This window comes from Cyanistes caeruleus, chromosome 10 (assembly GCF_971803275.1).
Source record: "Cyanistes caeruleus chromosome 10, bCyaCae1.hap1.1, whole genome shotgun sequence".
NCBI classification, from domain to species: domain Eukaryota; kingdom Metazoa; phylum Chordata; class Aves; order Passeriformes; family Paridae; genus Cyanistes; species Cyanistes caeruleus.
Genome location: NC_141710.1, coordinates 11,514,227 through 11,536,976, shown reverse-complemented (window position 1 = coordinate 11,536,976; position 22,750 = coordinate 11,514,227). Strand labels below are relative to the sequence as shown.

At 37.9% G+C, this 22,750-nt stretch overlaps 1 long non-coding RNA gene across 1 annotated transcript in view; it reads right to left on the bottom strand.

The window, feature by feature from the left end:
• LOC111933496 (uncharacterized) overlaps positions 1-22,750 on the bottom strand; it is a 458,147-nt gene that overhangs the window by 63,556 nt on the left and 371,841 nt on the right. The window contains exon 8 of the long non-coding RNA XR_015274594.1: positions 20,762-20,918. This is a non-coding gene — a long non-coding RNA (uncharacterized LOC111933496). The remainder of the gene's footprint in view (positions 1-20,761; positions 20,919-22,750) is intronic.

Here is a 22,750-nt window from a genome sequence, read left to right as displayed (position 1 = left end):
GAATACTTTGCATCATATTATTTAGCAGGAAAGTTATAAGTTTAATAAATTTAATAAATTTAATATACATTAAAAAATAATCCCCAACGATAACCCTAAGATCTCATAAACTTATGTGGGGAAACCCTGGTTTTCTTATTCTCTCCATTAATACTAAACAAAGAGAACATAAAATTCAGTTGCTGTGCTGAGCATTTCAAACCTTAGGAAAATTTTACTTACTGGCAAAGAAAATAAACATAAAGAAAGCAGTTCCTAAACCACAATTACTTAATCTTACTTAATTCTCTGACAAAAGAAAAAGAGAAGGGGAAAAAGGAAAAGGGGAAATATGTTAAAATGAAAAGACTTTTCCAGAAACTTGAAAGATCTATAGGCAATTGATGTTCAATTATAGTTTCCCAAATTGACTGTTCCACTACACCTTAAGAGCATTTTATTCTTCCTGTATTTCCATCAATTGCTCATGAACATGTCAGTGAGCAGGATTCTAAGCCTTATCCAGATTTTCAGTCCAGCACATTGACTGCTTCTCCTTAGAGCCTGAGCTTTCCGTCAAACAGGAAAATCGAATCAGTTTGATACTATTAGTTCTCCCTAATTCCATTTTGGCTGTTTCTTATAGCCTTATTAGACTTATAAGTATCTGTTCATTTTTAACCTTCTTGGTAAGACAGAAGAGGGGCTTAGAATTCCTCCTCCCTTGCATTTGCACCCTGATTAATTGAAACCCTGCTTAATTTTACTCCTCTTTTTCATCGAATGTATTTGTAGGTCCTCTCCCTTCCTTTACCCCTAGTAACGTTCAATGCACTTAGCATTTTATCTTGGCTGACTTTTTTAACCTAGAGGATTTTGATAGCCTTTGAGAGACAACTGCTGTTTTTCCATTTGTGTATGTCTCCTTCCATATTAAAGACACCACAAAACAGACAAATTACCTTCCACTGCCTTTTACGTTCCCCTGCTTTTAGACATTTGGTTCCTTTGCCACTATGATTTGAGGTAGTCATGATTGGGTTCATTTATCCAGAGACTTTTGTCCAACCAGTGATTCCTGGTCTGTCAGTTTTTCTAATAGAATCCTCCTGCAGCACAGGGGACTCGGTGGCAGCAGTTTGGGCTGGGAGAGCCCAGCAGACATTCCGAGCAAGCCTTTAGCCAGCTGTGGTTCCAATCCCTCCCACAATGATAATTTCACCTGGGAAGCAATGCAATTTGTGACATTTTCAATTCTCACTAAAAGCACAGGCAAATTATGATGGTATTTGGAAATGAAAATTTAAATTTGGGAAGTGTGATTCCTACTAAAAGCGTATTACAGGCCCAGCTAATCGCGTCAGTCGGGGCATTACTGGTGCTTTGCATGTAAACTCCAGACTAATTAACTGTCTCTGCCAGCTGCAGGTTTTGAACAAGGTACAAATATTATGTATTTTCTACTAATTTTAGTAATCTGAATTGCTATTGTTCAATAACTGCAAATCATCCAGGCCCTTGAAGCCAGACAAGTAGTTGGCTACAAACAGAAATGGTCCCTGCTAATTCCTGTTTTTTTCTTCTTTATTACAAATAAAAAGACCTACTGGGATGCATGACCATTATCACCAGACACATGTGGAGATGGACAATTTTGTGATAGTTGCTTTTATAGTCAGGATTTCAGCTGACTAGGGGTAATTAAACAAATATGATTCAGGAACACATTAGCTGTTATTTTAATGCTAACATTGTGAATATGTGAAACATGTATTTGGTGTTCATAAACTAACAGCAGACTCTCAGATGTAAAAAAATATAAAGCAATTTAGTCTATTGAAGCTGCTCTACTGCATAGGGCTACTCAGATGGCACTCAGCAGAAATGGTTTCTGTAATGCCAGTGATTTACTCTGTAACCTGTTGCTGTATTATTTCTTTCCACTCACTGACTTTGATTAAGGGAAAAGGATTACTTCTGCCTGTGAATTTGTGCAGCACAGGATCTTTCATTCAAAATCAGGCCCTGATCCTAGGGAAAACAAAACAGTGAAAAACCCATCAAAAACATCTTCCCAAAAACATCTTTCTTTTTCACAGAAAAGTATCCATTTTATACATCCATACAGTATTAGTGGTTGTTAGCTGATAAACCTATGATAGGTGCTGTGTATCTACAATATAATAAATAGGAGAAATCCAGTTATGACCATAGCAATACTTCAGCACTACTTTAAATACATGCCTTAGCTGAAGTACCAGCTTCTGTCTGTGCTGTGTTGAAAAACAACAATTACAGTCATTTAATTGACCTGATGCAAGTGCAGTTCTGGAGCTAACATATACACGATATCATCACCCAATCTATTAGGGCAGTATTGACATTTGCAGGAATTGCTTTCTGAAGATAAAGATGAAACAAAGTTGGGATTGATTTAAGTATTCAAAAGGGTTTTATTCACTGGTTTTACAGTGTAGCAACTGTCATTTCTGAAAGCCATATGGATTTAAATTGATTTGAAATAGAGTTCTTATTTAATTATCTGGCACAATTGCAGTTTATGAAACTTACTGATTACTCTGAGAGGCTCTTTGTGGCAAAAGCTTACAGCAAAGAGAGAAGGAAGTCAACAGATGAGAGGAGGATTGTTAACAGGCTGATGAAGAATGAAGACATACAAGGCTAAATCACCAAGGAGTGTGTTTTGAAGTTCTTGCACGTTTCCAGATTGGCTGAGGATTAAGAGCTTTATGCAGAAAAAGAGACTGAATAATTTGTAGGAAAATGAAATCATTCAGACTTCAAAGTGAAGCAGCAAACTTAAAACCATAAAGCTGAGGAAGAAATGATGCGCTTTCAGAGCAAAAATGTCACAGCTCTTTCAGAATATGCAGAACTTGTATGTTCTCCTCCTACCAGGGGCAGACAGCAATGCCTCCTTCAGCCTGCACCTCTGCAGAGGCACTGATGTGTGTGCTCTGCTCCTGCCACCCCTTCTCCTGACTCCTCACACGGGGCATCAGTAGCACTGGGATAGGTGAGAAAGTCACTCATGACAGAGTGTTTGAAGGAGCTTTTATGTAAGGATCTGTGGGAAGGGAGGAGCGGGGAAAAGCAGCACTGAATGTTTATGGATTTCCTCCCCCAGTAATGGTTGGTCTCATCAATACTCTCAGTGATGATACTGTACCTAATCCTGCAAATCTGCTCTGAAAGACATCCTAAATGTTGAGGCTCTCAGTGTTTTAAATGACACAACACCTGGTTGGGTTTTTGTCTGGGTAAGACAAATCAGGGTCAGTCACAAGGTGTTCAGCTTTGTTACAACTGTGGTAGCTTGGGACATACCAAAAAATTAAATTCTAGGAGTCTAAAGAAAGTCTTATGCCAAAAGAGAGTCAGGTGAAACTCTGGGGTAATGCAGAAGTTGGTGGAATTTGTAGAATTACAGTTCTGTAGTTGCTGGCTAGATTTCAGCTATCTTCAGGTCATGCAGAAACACTTGTAACCAGTTGTAAATGCAGGGACTGAGAGCTGAGCTCTAGAGAATACGTGGCAGCACATTTCCTAAAATCACACCCATATCCATAGGGTCTGGATGCTATAGTGGAAAACATAAAGTTGCTCACAAGTGCATGAGAGATTAGACATTAGTACCAAATAAATCAAAAGTCTGATGTGTTGCCCACCGGTTTCCAGATGGTCAAATCCTACATAATTTTTGAGGTCTGAAGGAATTTTACCAACCCAGCAGCTGCAGTATTTGGTTTTGAAGAATTAAATACATTTCTGGCTATGGAAGAAAACTCTACTAAACTTTAAAGATATACTTGGCCAACTGAAAATGTAAACTCAGAGGTCTGAGAAGCATCAAATTTGCTCAGGCATTATTTAATTCTACAAAATCTGCTCCACAAACCATGTGTGTCTGGTTGTTTTTGCTTGAGGCTATGTTGCCTCCTTCCAGTTTGAGGAGATAAGAAATAATTGTCATTTTTCAGCCATCACTGGAAGCAGTCTCTAATACATAAGGCCATGGTACAGCTCTCCCAGTATTCAGACTGATGTCTATTCCTGGAAAAAATAATGAATCCAACTGTGTCTCCCTTCAGCTATTCCTCACTATAAATGAGGGAACAGGAAAGATGCTGCTGTTTGCTGTTTGAAGGGATAAGACATCGGGTTTAATATCACTATAAAAAACAAATTTTAATGTCCTTTTATTTCTCTGATTATTTCCATAAGGAGGTGGAAGAATTTATCTGCAAATGGCTTTCTAGATCAGTGTGGTAAGATTACCTGATTCTGTGAGCTTCATAGCAAAAGTTTCTACAAACTTTATTTTCTAAAATCTGAGCCACAGCTCTTGGGGAGCAAAGCACTGGAGGTGTTTGTTGGTTAGACAAACTGAAGAGCTTATCAAAACAAAATCAAACTTTCTTCCAAGGAAAAACTAATAAGAAAATTAGGGATGTAGTTTTACCACGCTTCAAGTTACCATGAGCAAGATAAAACTTGTTCTTCTGACATTTTTCTGACAAATTCAGGAAAAAACCAAAAAGCAAAACCTCAGATCTAAACCAATTAACATTTTTGGCAAGATTGGTATCCCTTTGATCAGAAAGTATTGCTTCAAAGACAGTTCAGCAAAAATGCTGTTTTGGTTGAATTTGTTCTAAAATTCTGCCCTCTCTTCTTCCCATGATTTGCAGGGAGCTAAATTACAAAGGAGACAGCTTCAATGTAATTAAAACTGTGCTGTATTTTGAAGAAACACTCATTGCAGAAACTAAAGGAAACTCAAGATTTTTAACAAAGCCAAATAAGTTTGATATTTTTCAGAGTTGTTCTGCAAGGGTCAAATAAAATTATTTTTAGACCATCTTAAGTTCATCCATCACTGATAAAATAAAATGGGCTTTTGCAAATCACTCTCTTGCAATAAATAAAGGGTACCGCTCTGTAAATCTGCATCCCTTATATGCCCTCTGCAGTTTTATGCCTAAATTAAAAAGTCAGAATCTATTTCATATTGTCAAATGGATCTTTAGCAAGTGGGATTTGTTTTCATATTGTTGTACCTAGTAAGCATAGTGAATACATGAGCTTTTTCACTAAATTAAATGAAAAGATTATTGCTTTTGCCCTAAGCAGACATTACAGAACATGCCCAGGAAGATAAATGTAGAAAGCAAAATATAGCAGAAGATTGAGTACTTGTCAAAATCAAATTGAAGGCAGTAGGCAGCAAATTGGATTTTCTTTTACAATAACATGCAGTTCACATTCTACTACTGTAATGAATATTATAATGTGTGCTTTCTAATATAATGTCTAGTGATGCATTTCTAGAACTATTTCTCTAAGCCTAAGGATATTCTTGTTATATCATGGCTCAGTACATAGTAATGATAAGTTTGTTCAGTTTGCTGCATAGCCTTAGGGATATCTTCTGAAGAAAGGAAAATATTAATCTCTAGATTTCTCTTTCAGTTACAGTGATTCAAAGCTTTGAGACTTAGCAGATTTACAATGTCTTCACATTGTCCAGCTCCCAAATACCTATGGCTGCTCTGAGAACCAGCACAAGTATCACAAACAAGCATCAAATCCTACCCAAAGCTTAGAAGCAACACTGAATTCTGTGGCTGCAAACCCAGCTTGGAAATGAAGAGCCCAAATCATCTTGATTTTTCTAATTTTATGAGAAATTTTGGCGATGGGTTATTAGCACACTCATGATCACAGAGCAGTGGTTTCTGCTGCACAGGTCAGTGGCTCTGTGCTGACAATGCAGTCCCAGGTGGGCAGGTGACTCTAAGTGACATTGCCAGGAAGGTCACTCTTTGACCCACAACTGAACCCCATCCTACACGAGACAATATTTTTTACATTTATGAGAGAATCTTTTTTTGTTGTGTTTGTAGATGATGGGAAGGGGAGGGGTGTGTGCAGGGCACAGAACATAAAGAAATGGAAACAGAGAAATAAAGATGTTTTTATACTGGATATTAAACTTTACTAGATATTTCAAAAGAAAGAAGTATAGGCAAAAAAAAGCAATAATGTGAAATGAGACAGGATCATGTGGGTGAGAAGGGATGCTTGGTTGTCATAACAAAGCAATACCTTCCTGCACTATTCAGATCTTTGGGGAACATTTCTTGCTGAATTTAGCTTAAAAATAAGGCAATCAGAAAACACTGATATGCTGAGTCTCAAAGTGATAAAAAAAATGTACATGGATGCCAGCCTTGGGGATTACTGTATGTGCTCCATATCAGATAATAGCTGAAAACAAGTTGTATATTGCACTGTCTATATTGTATTTAAAATAAAGAAGCCAAGGAGCTCAGCTATTACCATGCAGTCAGGAAGAGTGATGGGACTGCCTGTTGGTTCAAGGGCATCCATAAAATGCTTCTTTAACAGAAGCAAGCTAATGCAGTGAAACAAAAGATAATCACTTTCAGGGCTTTAGTAAGAGGAAATTTAAAACTTGACTGGAAAAGTTATAGATATCCTGCATTTTTAAAACTCTTATCAGGGAAGAACAGATTTGATATTTAAGTATATATTAATTTCTAGTAATTAGCAAAGAAAAGGAAGAGTACCTTACCTCTGTTTAATGTTTGGGTTTTTTTCCCCAAAGATCCTACATTTCTTTAACAGAAGCAAGCCTGAGGGGGGTTTTGAGGCCCAAAACTTTGTAAACCTTGAAATACATAGAAAATGTTTGTAGTACTGTCAAAATAAGCTTAATATTTCTGTTTTGGAGACATTTCTGAAGTTATTAATATTCTAAGTTATAGCCAATGTCTGGTCACTGTTCCACATCTTTCTTGATAATAACTTTTTTTGATTCCTGTGGATTATTCAGGTCTCATGTTTAGGCAGTCAGAAATCTGTTGTCTAGGACTTTACAGTTTCCATGAGTTCCAGGTTTCGGACCAGTTTGTTTTCTAATTACAAGTGATTAGTTACTGCAGACATTATTCCTAGTACTAATCCTTCTTTGCAGCTAATCTGATACTGTGTTATTATTTATTTATTAGATATTGATCACAGAATTTATGAAGTACAAGAACTCAGCCAGAAGAATGCTTCTTTTAAAACAAAACTAGTTTAGCATGAAGATTACAGACAGATGAAATTCCTGGAAAATATATTTAGTTTTATTACTTTTTCCCATGTAGATGACCCCTTGATTGAACTGAGAAATCCATTATCAAATCCAAGAAAGGCAGCTATCATCAGCTCTGTTTGTGAGAACACAGTGAGTGAGAGCAATGTACCTTTCAGAAACCAAAGGAAGAATAGAAAAAAACTCCACATCTTGAAAAATGCCAAATCCATGCAAACCTGGAATGTGCCATCATGATGAAATCATCTTCCCTTAAAATTTGGAGCTGATTGGCTAAAAAGAGAACACCTAGTTCAGCAGCCAAATGGAACCCAGAGACAATGTGAGGGAGCACTGGGCCACTGCTGCTGATTTTCAAGGCTACGCTGGAATTTCAAAGGAGGATGGCAAAAAAGGAAGCATAACTCATAAAAAAAAATATGATTGGAAGGTGGCAATTTTCTATTTTCATACTAAGCTTTCTTTTTCAAGGCATAACTGGTAAAAACGGAAAGATTTTCACAGGTAACAGTTTGTATGTAATAAAACTGAGTTTATTTAATCCATTACTTTTACTTACACACTTGCACAGTGTATTTGGTATAGGTGTTCTCTTACTCTTACTACTATATTACAGACAATTCCAGACAACCTGAATGTCATTAGCAGATTAAGGAATGATTTCAAATGTGGAAAGATTCAGCATAGGAAAAAATTATGATTTTAAAACTTAAAAAGCTCAAATATCTTCAGAACATCAAAAACTGAATCAGAGACATCCTTTTCACAAGAGTTGCTGATTTTAGGAGAAACTTGAAGCCAAAAAAACCTCTTAAGTTAAAATCTTAGTGTTTAAGAAAAAAATATACATATGTTAATACAAGGATATACACTAGAAAGCATTGGGATAAATCAGCACAAATATGTTAACTCATTAGCTGTTATAACTATTTTGTGCCGTGAACTTGTACAGGTGAAATGCTTTTCTATTCCCATTCATAATGTGGTAATATCTGCCTTTTGTAGTGAGCAAAGGAGCAGGATTTTGCGAATTATCTTTTGAATCCTTTAAAATGAAATTTCTGCTACAGAGCAACAGTTAACCAGTAAATGAAATGGTTGATTTTTGACCAATGAAATAAGTTTGGTCAGCATTAAGAAATTCAAAACCAAACCAGATTAGGACACTGAAAATAATCTATCCTATAAATCCAGTAGGAATATAACACATTTTTTCCCTAGCATGTTCCAAGATAATATTGGGGTAAAAAAAAAAAATCAGATTCTGAACATCATATATTTGTTCAAAGACATAAATGGATGTCTTATTTTGTAAAAATTGCATCACTTAGAGTAAAAAGAAAAAAAGGAAAAAGTTAGAGATACTAATAAACAACAGAAAAAGTTAAACACTTTAATTACTTGTTAGACATAACAGATGCCTGAAGCTCGTGCTGTTGTGCTTAAGCAAAGCTGATTTGCTTGCCTCTAACTCAATATTATGCTGCAGATTAGTTTTGCAGTTTATTACACATAATAAGCTTCTGAATTTAACCACATCTATTTGGAAGAGATGAGGGAAATATTCTTTTTTAGCACTTAGCAGTTCCAATTTTCTCCAAAGCCCATGGTGACAAATGCCAGCATAGTCTTGCCTTAGAAACACAAACCCCAGACTTTGCTGATGAACTTTAAACTTTCCAAGATATTTGGAGGCCACCTACAGAGAACCTGTGCTTGACCTTAAACAGATAAACCTCAGGGAGGTATCACAGTGTGCAACAGAAACTTCAGCAGCTGAGAATTGCATCCTCTACTAAAGCTGTGGGACCAAAATCGCACACAGAGGCATGGAAAAAGTGTCATGGAAACAGACAATTAAATAAATGTAGAAACAGCAAAGTATTTGAGGCTGTTTCATAGCATTCGAGTTTACATTGAGGTGAGTGAGGGATGAATAAGTAGGCAGGTAAACAATTAGAGTTTTACAGACTTATTTCCACACACCTCCTCTCTGATGGTATCATAGGGAATCTGGAGATAAGGAAACAGTGCACGTACACAGAGCCCAGCGTTCCCTCCATTCCTGCCTCCTCGTCAGCCCCACCAGGAGCCTCTCCATGAGCTGGGGATTACAAGGCTGCCTCTCCCCCCTGTCCCTGTGATCCCTGAGCCATTCCCCTTCCCAGCTCTGTGGAAAGGGGCTGACCTCTGCTCTGCTGCTGGGAGAACACGGATTTAACCAGCCTTCTCTCTAAGCTGCTGGTAGCAATCCCAGCCTGGCACAGCTCAGAGCTTCTACTGGAAACCAGCTCTTTGATGTGGTAAGGCTCTATGGGGTATGGGAAGAGATTTGATAAGCTTTTACATATTTTTAAAATGTGGAGTAAGAGAACTAAGAGGACACAACGAGGCGCTCAGCTCTTGCACAGCCCTCCCACCACGACCACTGAGAAGCTTTGTCTCTTACAGAGCCTGTAATGTCAGCAGATCTGCCTGAGGAGCTGCTTTTTCCCCTGCAGCCTTCATCTGCCACTGCAGTAGGCCTAATCAATAACCCTGTAAGAGGGAGAGAGAATTTAATGGGTTGAAAGGACTTTGCTTAGAACTCCTCTTTTTCTGTACCAGCATCCCAGCTGAAAGTACCAGTAGGTTCCTATTTTGCTCATCATAGTTTTATAAGTTACAGTAGCCTGAGGCAGTTCTTCCCTCCTCCCTCCTCCTCAAATGGAATGAATTCAGCCACGGGCTTTTGCAGCATCTGATCAATATTTACTTAGCAAGACAATTTTAACAAGAACAAAAATATTCTTTTTCATGCTCTGACCTCCTTTCTTTAAACTTGCCAAAATATCTGTCTTGGTCTGAAGCAAGATGTAAAGATTTTAATGAGGAGAGGGACCTAATAGAATTGGAATTTATTCATTTTGAAATGTTCACAGTTATTCAGACTACAGCTCACACGGAATAAGGTTCATATTCAAAATACATGTTTTCCTTACCAAGCTGTAAAACCATTCACAAAGTGTTGAAAGTTTATCTCCTGGAATAGATATATTTAAATTCAACTGCTTTTTTACAAATTGCTTGTGGCAAAGAAAGTGATGGTAAACAGTTGCAATGAGTTATTAGTTTTTTTATTTTTTATTTTCATATTAGATCTCTTGTATGCACATATTTAGTCCTTCAAATACATTTCTGCTAGATAACACCAGTTAAAACAGTACAACTGGTGCACTCTCAGTGGGTTTGCTGACGGTACCAAGCTGTGGTGTGCTGATTGTGCTGCAGGGAAGGGAAGCCATCCACAGGGGCCTGCACAGGCTGCAGGGCTGGCCCCGTGCGGCCTCATCGAGTGCAGCGAGGCCAAGCGCCAGGTCCCTGGGTCAGGGCAGTCCCAAGCAGAGGCTGGGCAGGGCAGGGGTGAGCAGCAGCCCTGAGGAGAAGCTCAACACGAGGCAGCCATGAGCACTCCCAGCCCAGAGGGACAAACGTGTCCTGGGCTGCACCCAGAGCCCCGTGGGCAGCGGGGCAGGGAGGGGATTCTGCCCCTCTGCTCTGCTCAGAGCCCACCTGCAGGGCTGGGCCCAGCTCTGCAATTCCCAGGGGAAGAAGGACATGGAGCTGCTGGAGAAGGTCCAGAGGAGGCCACGAAGGTGATGGTGAAGCACCAATGCTAAGGGCTGAGGGAGCTGGGGTCACTCGGCCTGGAGAGGAAAGAACTCCAGAGGGACCTCAGAGCCCCTTGCTGGAGGACCTGAAGCGGCTCTGCAAGGTGGGGGAATATTTACAAGGGTGTGTAGTGGCCGGGAAAGGGAGAACAGCTTTAAACTGTAAAAGGGAAGGGAACTGATCTGCTATCAGGGAGAGATTCTTCTCTGTGGGGGTGGTAAGGCATTGGAACAGCTTGTCCAGGTAAGTTTTGGATGCCCCATCCCTGGAAGTGTTAGAGGACGGGCTGAATGGGGTAACCAGCTCTAGAGAAAGGTGTCCCTGCCCATGGCAGTGGGGATAGAACTGGGTGATATTTAAGATTCCATACCTTTCATGATTCTATGAAAATATTCTCTGATCACAGTGAGAGTTGTTTGGAAAGACAAAATAGTCTGCTTGTCTAAAGCATTTTTTCTTGTTGTTTTAAATATTCTTCATGTCAAAAGAGAGTTAATTTTGGGCAGATAATCAAATATATGAATTCTGATTAATAATTTCTACTAGAAAAAATATTGAGAAGATATATGCAGGGGTGTTTAGTTATGGAAATGATTATAAATTTAGATTATTATGGCCTTTAGGTAAATTTCTTTAAATCTTGAGAATGCTTCCTTCCCTTAGTATAAATCAGCCCTGAGGCTGGAAAATATCTTTTTTACACAGTGTCTAATATTTTCTAAGAGGTAACTGAAACATTACTGATTCTATCCACCACTGATTTTATCAGCTACTCCTATTAGAACAGTCAAGTTTTTTAAAAAAATAATTCTGTAATTGAGATGCTGTTTAAAAGTCTAAAGTTTCCCTTGCTCCAATGAGAAATGAAAATGAAAACCTTTGTACTGCTGATAAACAAGCTCTGAGGAATTCATTCTAGAATGACAGATATAAATGAAAAAGGAGTAAGTTTGACATTGCTTCCTTCAACAACTGAGAGTCTCCTGCTCTAGTTTTATTTTATTTTATTAAAACCTGACCTAGTTTTATTTTCATATGTGAATCCAGACAGGAACCTGAGTCGAAATACTTTGCAATTATTAGTTTGTGAGATAATTAGCATTTTTGCACCCATTATTCACAAATAATCACAGATCAGGGCAAACCATGAGTCTCAACTTCAAAATGGTTTCAACACTTTTCTAGAAGAGTTTCCAGAAGGGTTCTAGAGGAGATACAAATATATCCAACATACATCAGTGCATGCATGTTCTGCATGCCCTCTGCTCACCAAGTTACACAGGCAAAAAAAAAGCAGCAATTTCTGATGCTAGCCTTAGAGTAAGAAAGGTTTTAAAAACAAGTTTTTAAAACAAGTTATCCCTTACTATTTTAAATGTTTTCAGCCCTCTGGAGTTCTGCAGTACTGTATTGCCCAGAAGTTAAGCATGGCCCAGGAAAGTGACTTAAAACCTGGCAGAGTCCAAGAGTTAATGATAGACCTTTCAGTGATTTGCTGAAAATCGGTTATTTTTTTTATAAAGGCAGTGTGGGATAGAGAATCATCTCTGAAGCTGCACTGGAATTTCTCCTACAGCTTCAAGCATCAAAGACGTTTGGGTGCTTGGAAACACTGGGGTTGCTCTCAGTGGCAGGAGCCTAAGCTGTAAAGGTGCAGTCTGTAGCACTCATCCATTGGAGAAGTACAATAAAATTACTTAGTACAATTTTTTAATATTCCAAATCCTTTAGAAGATAACAACAACAAAAAAGTGATGAATAACCAGGAGTCCACTACACCTATCCTTAATGAATGATTGCCTCTTTCTTTTGCTTTACATATTTGTCCCTCTATTGCATTACGAGATCAAAACTTAAAGCCCACAAAGGCTCCCAAGTTACTGTGTACTGTGAGGTGTAAACTTCTTCAGGGGTTATTTTCCCACAATACAGATAGACATTAAAAGTTGAGTAGGGCACCTGAATTTCTAACTTATTTTGGGTATCTGGAATCATTCCCTGAAGACCAGCTTGTTTTATCTGCAAAAGGAGCATCTGCAGAACATCAGTGACAGTCCTCACACACGCCAAGTTCATGAGGCCATGAAGCACTGAGATGTTATAAGAAAAGTACTGAAAAACACAAATTCCAAAGACATAAAGTCTGCTTTCCTGTAGACATGAGGGAGAAGTGACTGTTACTGAAATCTTTATCTCCCTAGAAATATATTTCTTGAAGAAACTGGGGATTTGTTGAATCATGTCTTACACTGTCAGAGGCCTCATAGATTTTTACATCTTATTTCTTTTAATAAACTGCTCTGCTACATTGCTATAACAAATCTCTTTCAGGATAAGGAGATTTTTATGCAAGGTTCATTGGAACTGAAATGAATACTTAAAGTCACAACATAACAAATAATTTTCAATTCTAGCATTATGTAATTAGAAAGAACACTTCATTTCAGTTAGTTGCCATCCATCTTTTTCCCCTTCTTGCCCAGCCAACACTGAGGATGCAATTTAATTGGAAACATTAGTAAATTACTGCTTGAAAATAGAGTTTTTGAAAAGCTTTTAGTCAAGAATTTTCTGAAACCACAATTGCAAGTAAGAGATAAAATGGGAAATCACTACAATACAGGACACCATTATCTGATTTTCAACCAGTGGTTAAAAAAAGGTAGAAGCCTCTACTCATTTTTCCTTCATATACATAAAACATGATCAGTGTTAGAAATGCTAGAAACTGTATAGTCACATTAAAGTAGGTCTCTAAATACTCCTGTACCTAGGTACAGTTACATCTTTTAAAAATGCAGTGCATTCCTTTCTTGCATGAGGTTGAAGGTGTCATTTTCAGAGTATTCAGCCACTGTAGTACATGCAGTCATAAATCATGTAATCACTGAAGTATCATTTAATCATGTTTTAAATATCTGTGGTTAAAATGACTCTGTTAGTATATGAAAATATTACAGTTGCCTTGCAGGAATATGACTATGATTTCTCCTTAACAAATTGCTGCTGCTACTAGGTATTAAGCTAGTCTATTTCTTCCAGTAGAAGAACTTGAAAAAATTATTTCTTTGCACTTGAGGCTTTCAATTTGAAACTTCTTTTGTTCTATCCTCCCTCCTTCTGCCTTCTTCATCGACCTGACACACTGAACCAGACAAAAGCATTGTTGATTCACTCTCATTACCCACTCCTCTCAGAGATTCCCAGAACAGAATGACAACAGAAGAACAAAGCAATGGAAAAGAGACTAAAGGTAGAACTGTCCCTCTTTGTCTGTCTATTGACAAAGGCAAGGAAAGAAGACCATACTTCCCAGCTTGGGAAAACCCAGAATGCTAATAAGAACCTTCATGATCTGTCTTAGCAGACACAGATTAAATTGTATCTTAAATTAAATTGTATTTTCCAGATTGTGGATTTATCAGACAACTAAAGTGCAAGGTGCTACATTTTTATAACTCATTAGATTTCAAAACTATAAACTGAACATATGGGCAATCTGATCTTGAAGCCAAGGGTAAACTATTGTTTAGAGTACATATCTTTACCACACTGATGTATGAAGTATATAAAACAGTCACAAGAATATTTATAAAACTGTCCAATATGGCCAGCAAAACCAAAATTCTTCTTTAGATTTTTATTTTTTAGAGAGCCACTATTTAACTAAGATAGAAATTAGCTCACTAACAGGATTGTCTGTTAAATTCAACACCCTGGATAACACAATTTAAATTTTACAGTTGTAGAAAATCCACAGACAAATCCTCCCCAGTGTTGGTCACTGTTCAATAGCTAGTAATGAATGTTTTTACTAATGTGTTTTGCATTGTTTTCAAGGTATAACACTAGCGTGGTATGGTGATGAGAACTTTACACAATAAATCTGAATGGTTACTGCCCAAATAGGATAAAGTGTGTATTGTATAGCTTGGTTAATGTTGGACAAGTAAACACTAGGATTTTCTTAAGTCTGTCATCCATAAATGGCATTCAGAGTACCTTTGTCCATCAAGCACTACCACTGCAGGAGTAATAATTCATTAGCAGGAATTTTATCGCTGCATTTTACTATCAATAGTCAGAGTAACCCTTATTCCCTAGATAAATTCTCTCTCCTGAGATTACCAGGAAGACTTTACCTCAAACTGCATTTTAACAAGGGAACAGAAGCCTGAGAAAGGCAAATTATCTGAGAATCAGTTCCATTTCTTACACCTGAGCAGGTCCTCCTGATAGTTCAGTTCACAGCCCAAAGGAAACAACTTGAAGCTAAGCCAAAGCTGCAGGTAGCTATTGCTGTTTCCCTGCACAGCCCCTGCTTCCAAGCACAAGGGAATTGGTTTGCCTTGTATTTGATTACAATGGACTTGACTTTGCTTCATTATTAAAGTGTTTTTGGGCGAAAAGTAATTTTGTGTGGGTTTGGTAAACACTTGTCCCCCCCTTAAGGGACTGGGAAATTTTATAGTACACAATTCTCTGTCAAACACTCTGGGAAAGATGTTTCTGTGTTTGCTAGACCTGCTTGGAGACTGGCTGTACAACCTGGCAGACTCAGTGGGAGACTTAGGTCTTAGATTTGCCAGGCAATAAGAAAAGCTCGTTTTGTAAACAAGAAACAGGAAGCAGTGACAAAAATCAGAGACCTCAGAAATTCATGACATATGTACTTTCCTACAGAGAGAGTTTACAGTGCTTATATATATTTGCTAGTTTTTAGTTATTATTATTATTATTCCTACTACCAAGGCTTATTTTAAAAAAGGCTAGAAGAAACACTCTGTTTTGATGTTAAAGGGATGTAAAATTCTATCAGCACAAGTCTCAAATGCTTCATTTTCTAGAGCATCTCTTGATAGTTATTCTGGGTCAGCAGGATGATTTTTGCCAGCCCAGTGAAATGAGCCATAAACCACTGAAAGCTGTGTTTGCATAAATTCCACAGGGGCTTCTCCAAGCTGAAGCTTGCCAATATTTTGTGAGCAGAACATGCTCAACATGACAACACAGCAGCAAGTGGAATAAATCCTGTGGCTGACCTGTAAAGGATGAGGCCAAATTCCAGACGTACTGATACCTTTCAGTTCTGACAGGTGAAACACTTAAATATGGTGTTTTATAGAAATCTGATAAATAGACTGTGGTATTTGGTAAATTTTTTTTTCTTCCCAATACTTCGTTGTTAATTTTCATTTTTGGTGTATTGTGTGAGTGGTTGGACATGATGACTTTGTATTATCTTTTAAAGTGGCCTCATATTTATATTTTCTTCCAGCAAGAAGAAATTAAGTCTTTCTGGTTATTTTCTGATATTAAAAGATCTTTGATATTTTCCTGAATTAGGCATCCAAGGAATATCTGTAGTGACAGAATTCTTTCTAGTTACATTTCACATGCTGAAAATTATTCCCAGTATTAGAAATAGCTAACAGTTTAGAAGCAAGAGACAACTCAAATTACTATTTTAGCGAAGAAAAATGAACTCTTGCAGCATTATCTGACTGAAAGATAAGTAAATAGTTAGATTCAGTCCTCAGAAAGGGACTTCTCCCCCACAGAACTTATCTGTGCTGTTATCTCCCACCATAATAGTTTAGAAAAAGAACTATTTGCACAAATGATAATCTAAATGTAGACACTGACTCAGTCCAATTTAGCTGGAGATGGAAGTGTTTCTAAACAAAAAATAATAGCAAGAACCTCATATTCTGGTTTTCACAGTGTTCTTCCCCTTCTGGATTTGTTATTGGTTGGAAAGTTATCACATTGGCATCTGGGGAAGGCGCACAGCTACCAGACTCATCGTTCAAGGGTTATTTTATAAGAATATACTTACAATTTGACAGCACTTAGAGCAAAATAAAAGTTTTACTCATGTAATCCTGGTAAAAACAGGGTTAAAATGCCCCTCTAGAGCTGATGTAATCCTTCCCATTTGTGCCAGGGCAGGATTTGCAGGGCTGTGTGTTTGAGACAGAAATCTCTCCAGCCCAGCTGCCACTGCTTGCCCTGGGTGTGTGCAGGCAGGGTCTCGGTGCTGGTCCTGCCTCCCTTCAGAGGGACACAGTCCCAGGCAGCACCCACCCCTTCCCCAGGGAGAAATCCACCCAGAGCACGTCTCAGGAGGTGTTCACACAGCACCTGGGCTACACACACCATTCTTTCTGAACTCCTGCTCACAACTGCTATTAAAGACCTTCAGCAGTGAGGATTTAACAAGCTCCAAATGCAGCCTACGCTGGTGTTTTCACTTTCTTCTAACACTATTTCTTGCCACAAGGCAGAATTCTTCCCCTTGGCCTGCTCACCACAGCACAAAGAGCTGTTTCTAAAGCTTTTCTCAGCCCTTCTTTTCCCAGGCCATGGGTCTCCAAACCTCCTCTCTGTGCTCCTGTGTCCTTCCCTGACAATAACAGCCAGCCTAAAACTGCACCTCGTGTGAGCTCTTCCAGCTATCACGAGCTGATGGATTGTCCCTCTCCCCATCACAGTTATTGTTTACTCCTGTTTATAACCCACTCTTGGGTTTATTCTACAGATTTTATTTTTTTTTTTATTGCTCCCTGTCTCTCTTCCTAACTTTCATTAATCCCCTTACCTTTCAGAAATAATTGGAACAATTAATGAGCAAGTTGCAAATATATCCATGCTGATTTTCTGAAAAGAAACTTGGTCTTTTGCAAGGAAAAAATGTTATTTCACACACAGATGGAAACAAAGAAGGAAATGTGAATTCTAGACAAGGTGCTCCTTCACAGCATATGCAATATTTCTCATTTTTGCTGAGTAGTCTTGTCACTAATACAAATATTTAGGACAGCTATGCCTTCTTACCATTTTCTGTGATCAGTTTCAAGGAGATTTTGATCAAACCATTAAGCTCACCACATGTCAAAAACTGTTTAATGCAGTTTTTTGGTGATAGCTGAAGTATCCTCTGCCCCCCAGTTACAGGAGACATCTGAATTCCCGTACCAGCCCCTGGTCTAAGGGCTTGGACACAGCTGCCACAGAGCTGGCTCCACTTGGGGGAAGAAACACAAACCCAAAATCACAGAAGCACACAAAAACGAAAAATCTTTCAGTTTGATCAGTCTGGAGCCAGTAGGTTTGAAACCACAGCCAAAGTCAGCATTTTGGAGAGCAGAGAGAACTGTGCTTATTTCAAAGCAGCTCTTGAGGTTCAGGTTATTTGAATCCAGGACTCTCACTCTTCATAAACTTAACACAAGGACCACTGGTTTTCTAAATAACAATTTTTTTTCACCAGAACAAAAGTTCCTCTCTAAATGAATGATCTGCAGAAAATTCTAGACCTCAGTAACATTGTGAGATTCTGCCATGGACAGACAGTTCCTACCATGAACTATGAATGAGATGTTCATGTTCCCTTTCTCTGGTTGGGTGTTCTAATGGACTCAAGGGAATCTAAAAGAGTGATAAAGGAAAAAGGGGGAATGAGGGGATCTATGAGTAGTTTAGTCTTAGTTTTATTGATCATGCTGAAAATCCAATTCTCTGTTAGCAAACTTTCTCTTAAAGTATGAAAGCAATGAAAAGAGGGTACTTCTGAAAGGTTATGTCATTAGGGAAGAAAAATTGAGAGTAATGAATTAACTCTAAATGCAGCAGCTTTAACCATGGAACAGCATTTACTGTGAACAGGACTGGCAGTTTCATGCACATTCAATACTCCACTGCAAAAAAGACTGTAATTACAACCTTAATTGTAGCTCTCAGCACTAGGAAATACATAAGGTTTCACAAAAACCTGAGTCAATCTTTATGCCTTCTGTGGAGCTTTTGAAAACTCCAGTAGGATTTGCAACCCAAGAAGAAATTCAAGAATTGTCTCCAAAGGAAAAAATATGCAGCCCATAAGAAAACTACAATAAACTGCATATCTCTCTGAAGCTGCAGCACTTTAAACTGCTCATGGACATGCAGGTTAAGGAAATAACATAAAGTCAATCTTGAATCTACCAACTATAATCTAACTGCAATATTAAAATCATGATACATTTCTAATACCTCTGTGGAGGTGGTCAATAAAATATGGTAATGTTACAAAAAAAACCAAACCCAACAAAACAAACAAGCTGTTTTTATTGGGTGTGACACAGGGATATTTTAAATTCTTTTTTGGCCCTTATTCCAATCCTTGTGATTTCCTGGTGATTTTCCTTGTAAAAAGGTGCATACATTCAGGGTCATAGCAAAAGGAATGATTTATAGTCCAGATTCTTAATTTTCCAGTTCATTACCAAGTCCTCATTTAATTTAGTGCCTTGTTTTCCTCTGGCCAATGCACTATCCTTAGTGCTTCCAATTTTATGTAAGTATACCATAATACCCACTGAACATTAGAAATAACTATGTGCATCTTTCTGAAAACCAAATCATTACAAATAACCCACAGTTTCCTGGTATATAAAAAGAGAAAAGATGAAAAACACACTCAATATGCATTAATCTACTGGAAAAGCCTATATCATTCTATCCAGATAACTAAAATGACCCATTTGAGGCTTTAAAGAATACTACTAAAAAAAAATTGAGTACATTAACATGAATTCTTCTATGTTGTATTTTAAATAGAAATTATTATTTGTAGACTAAGTACCAGCTTTCTGGATACATAGCTCACCAGTAATGTCACTATATCACATTAAGGCATGTGAACATATATTTTAAATAGAAGGAACTGGCAAAAGAAATTAAAATACCAGCTAGGAAAATATGACCATTTTAAATTACTTCAGTGGAGACAGAGCTCTTTGATGATAATACTATGCCAGGTAATGTTAGATGAAGTATTATTAGGAGCCTTGTTATTCAGGTAATTAATATCAACTGCCAATAAATGTCAACACTTTCCTAAAGAGCCACATTCTGGACTTTCATGACATAGTGTGATATATGCACACATGAAAAATGAACTCAATTCTCCAGAGTCCTATTTACAGGCAGATTTTCCCCCAAATCCACCTATAAATGTGTATTAATAGTTCTAAAATATTAATGAGCTATAGGACTAACTGCCTAAAAAATAATCAAGAAAAAGCTTTCAAAATAAGACATAAAAAGAAAAATATGTGCCAGATATTTGAATTGCCATATTGTCCAATAAGAAAAAGGTAATTACCTTGAATATTTTGAGATGGTTTGAAAGAAATACAAAGACAACATGACACTAACATAGATGCAGCTGAACAAAAATATAGTGGAAATATTATTATAATAACAGGAAAATAGCAGATAAGCTATCTCTTAATACCAGTGATAAGTCTGTTGAAACTAATGTGAAATTAAATAATTTAAGGGGAAAAGGAGAAAAAAAAATAAGGAGAAAAATCCCACAGAGCAAGGCAGTCTCTTGGAATCCTGTTAAAATCCATAAGTTAAAATCACAGCCTGATGTTCATTTTCCATCTCAGTGCATGCTGTAGTCAACAACCTTAGCAAAATTTAAAGAAAGATGTCTTTTCAAAGAGGCCAAGGAATTCTAAATCCCACTCCTGAATCTTGCTATTCTTTATAATGACTCATCATGGATCTAGGACTGAAATACAAGCTCCAAATGACACTTCTCCTGCAGAAATACTTTATAGAAACTGGCTCCCTTTCTTCCATTTATCCTATGGAAGTTCCTGCAAATTGCCTTTACAAATCTCAGCTGTAGATAATATGCAGCAGTCAGAGAGGAAATTCATGTGGTATGATAGTTCCAAAATGTACAAAATTTTATGCCATGACCACAATTTGGGTTCCATCCAGAACCCAATTAAAATTGTATGTTAGAACCCACCCATCTAATATTTTCTCACTGCAGATATTGATGAACTAATGGAAATACCCTGCAGGAACTGCAGAAGCTGAATATGGCAGTGATGCATTTTCTTTAGAAATTGCATCACTGTGATCAAATCCTGAGGGCAAAGAGACCTGGATAACCCTGCAGCAATGAGAACACCTCACACCCACCTGCTCACGATGCAGTACACACAGCTGGGCTGCACAGGGCCAGTGGAGCTGTGAGCTGGAGCTCTGTGCACAGGGCAGGGGTGATGTCTCCTCTGTTCCCACAGCTCTTATGGGACCCCCATCTGGAGCACTTCCTTCATCCTCTCAGTCATTGCACCTAAAAGTCAAAACAGTCAAAAGTTGGATAGCTCATGTCAGCTGCCACCACTTTCTTTTCTGCCCATCCTCTGTAATGAACAGCATTTGTTTTTCCTGATATGACAGTGAATGGCTCTCTGATGTTTTCTTGTTTTCATCATAAATCTCTGGTCCTCTCTTCTCATCACCTGACATCAACTTCTGCTTCCAACTACTCCATCAGCACATCCATGGCAATTGATGGTCCAAGCAACACTCAGCAGCTTCCCTTTCAGACCCTTTCTGTACACACTGCAGAATCTCTGCAACGCAGGAGTTGTTTGACTTCATTCAAAGTGTGTATTTGACTATTTTATTTATTTTTTCCTAATGGTAGGGAACAATTTTTTAAAAACAGAAGCATTTTCCTGAAATGAGTATGTAAATATGAACTACCAACTGATAGACTTGTTTAGTGGGAACCTCCTGAACTAAATTCATATGATGGCAGAAGGGACGTGTGTTTTTAAAATCTAGATGAATCCCAGGATAACTTGGGTTTGAAGGAACACAAAATGTTATTTAGGCCAATCCCTGTTCAAAACAGATGATGTTTGTCACAGCTTTGTCCTGACAGGTTTTAATTACCTCCAAGTTACAGATCTTGTTCCTTTGACATCCATCTCCACAGTCTGCAGAAGGCTCATTTGCTCAAGAGCTCCTCACAAAGGCAGACACCTGCAATAATTCCAGCCCTGCCCATGGTGTCAGTGGAGCAGCCCCATCCATTTTGGCACAGCCTTCCTGATACAGCTGAAAACCAGAATAGGTCTCACTATGTACAGAATAAAAATCTTATACTCGTAAGAGGATAAAGTTTTTGAGAGGCTCCCTAATGCAATCTGCATAAATTACAAAATTAACCCCAGGCTCTCAACCTCATTCACACCTTGCTATGCTTCTATTTGCTCCTAATCGACACTGCTAAACAGAAAACAGAAATAATCCTTTAATCAATAAAACCATGAACTTTGCTTTCACTGCAAGCAGTCATAGGAAGAGTTCAGATCTTTTTATCAATAAGTCAATGTGACTCCACTTGGACAAAATTCTTTTATCATCAGAAGTGAATACATAATACTGGTGGCTCTAAAAGACAAATATTAGTCCTGTATTCATATTTTCCCCATATAATAAAAACATTAAGAGCAAATATGGACCATGTCAGTAGAGAAATATTTTCAGTTCATCTTTTTGATCTGAAGATGATAATTTTTCTGACAGGTTACTGAAGTGTATGCCTACAATAGCATTTTGGACACTACAGATAACAGTTTCTAAGAAGAGAATCAAAACTGCTCAGCTTGTCATATTTTAATACTTTTGGGGTACATTAATCTGACTGATAGCACTGTGAAATCGCTTTCTTTTTTTTTTTTAGCAGGAATAGACCATTTGTATGTATTTATGGTTGGCTCCATTCCAAAGCTGCTAAGGTTTTATGTTCCCTCAGTTACTGCCATAGTTATGGTTTATAGGTCTGTTTGGTGAAACTTAGGGAAATATTCTTTCCATACAGTGACAGTTGCTGTAATGCCAAGAAACATAGAAATTGCTACTTCCATTCATCATCATAAAACAGAGATGCCTGATATAACCACTTGATATCATTCAGGATATAACTGGTGCTTCTTCAGCACTACCAAATTGCTTAAAAATGCACTTGATACAGCACTGGCAGGTCATTGACCCAAGGTGTTTACACCCCAGCCACCATGGAAAAATGTAAATAGAGGATTATATGGGAGGGTAGGAAGAGGTGCATGCTTGGCTAAGAAAGACAAAGGAATCAGTGGGTGAAGAGGAAGTAAA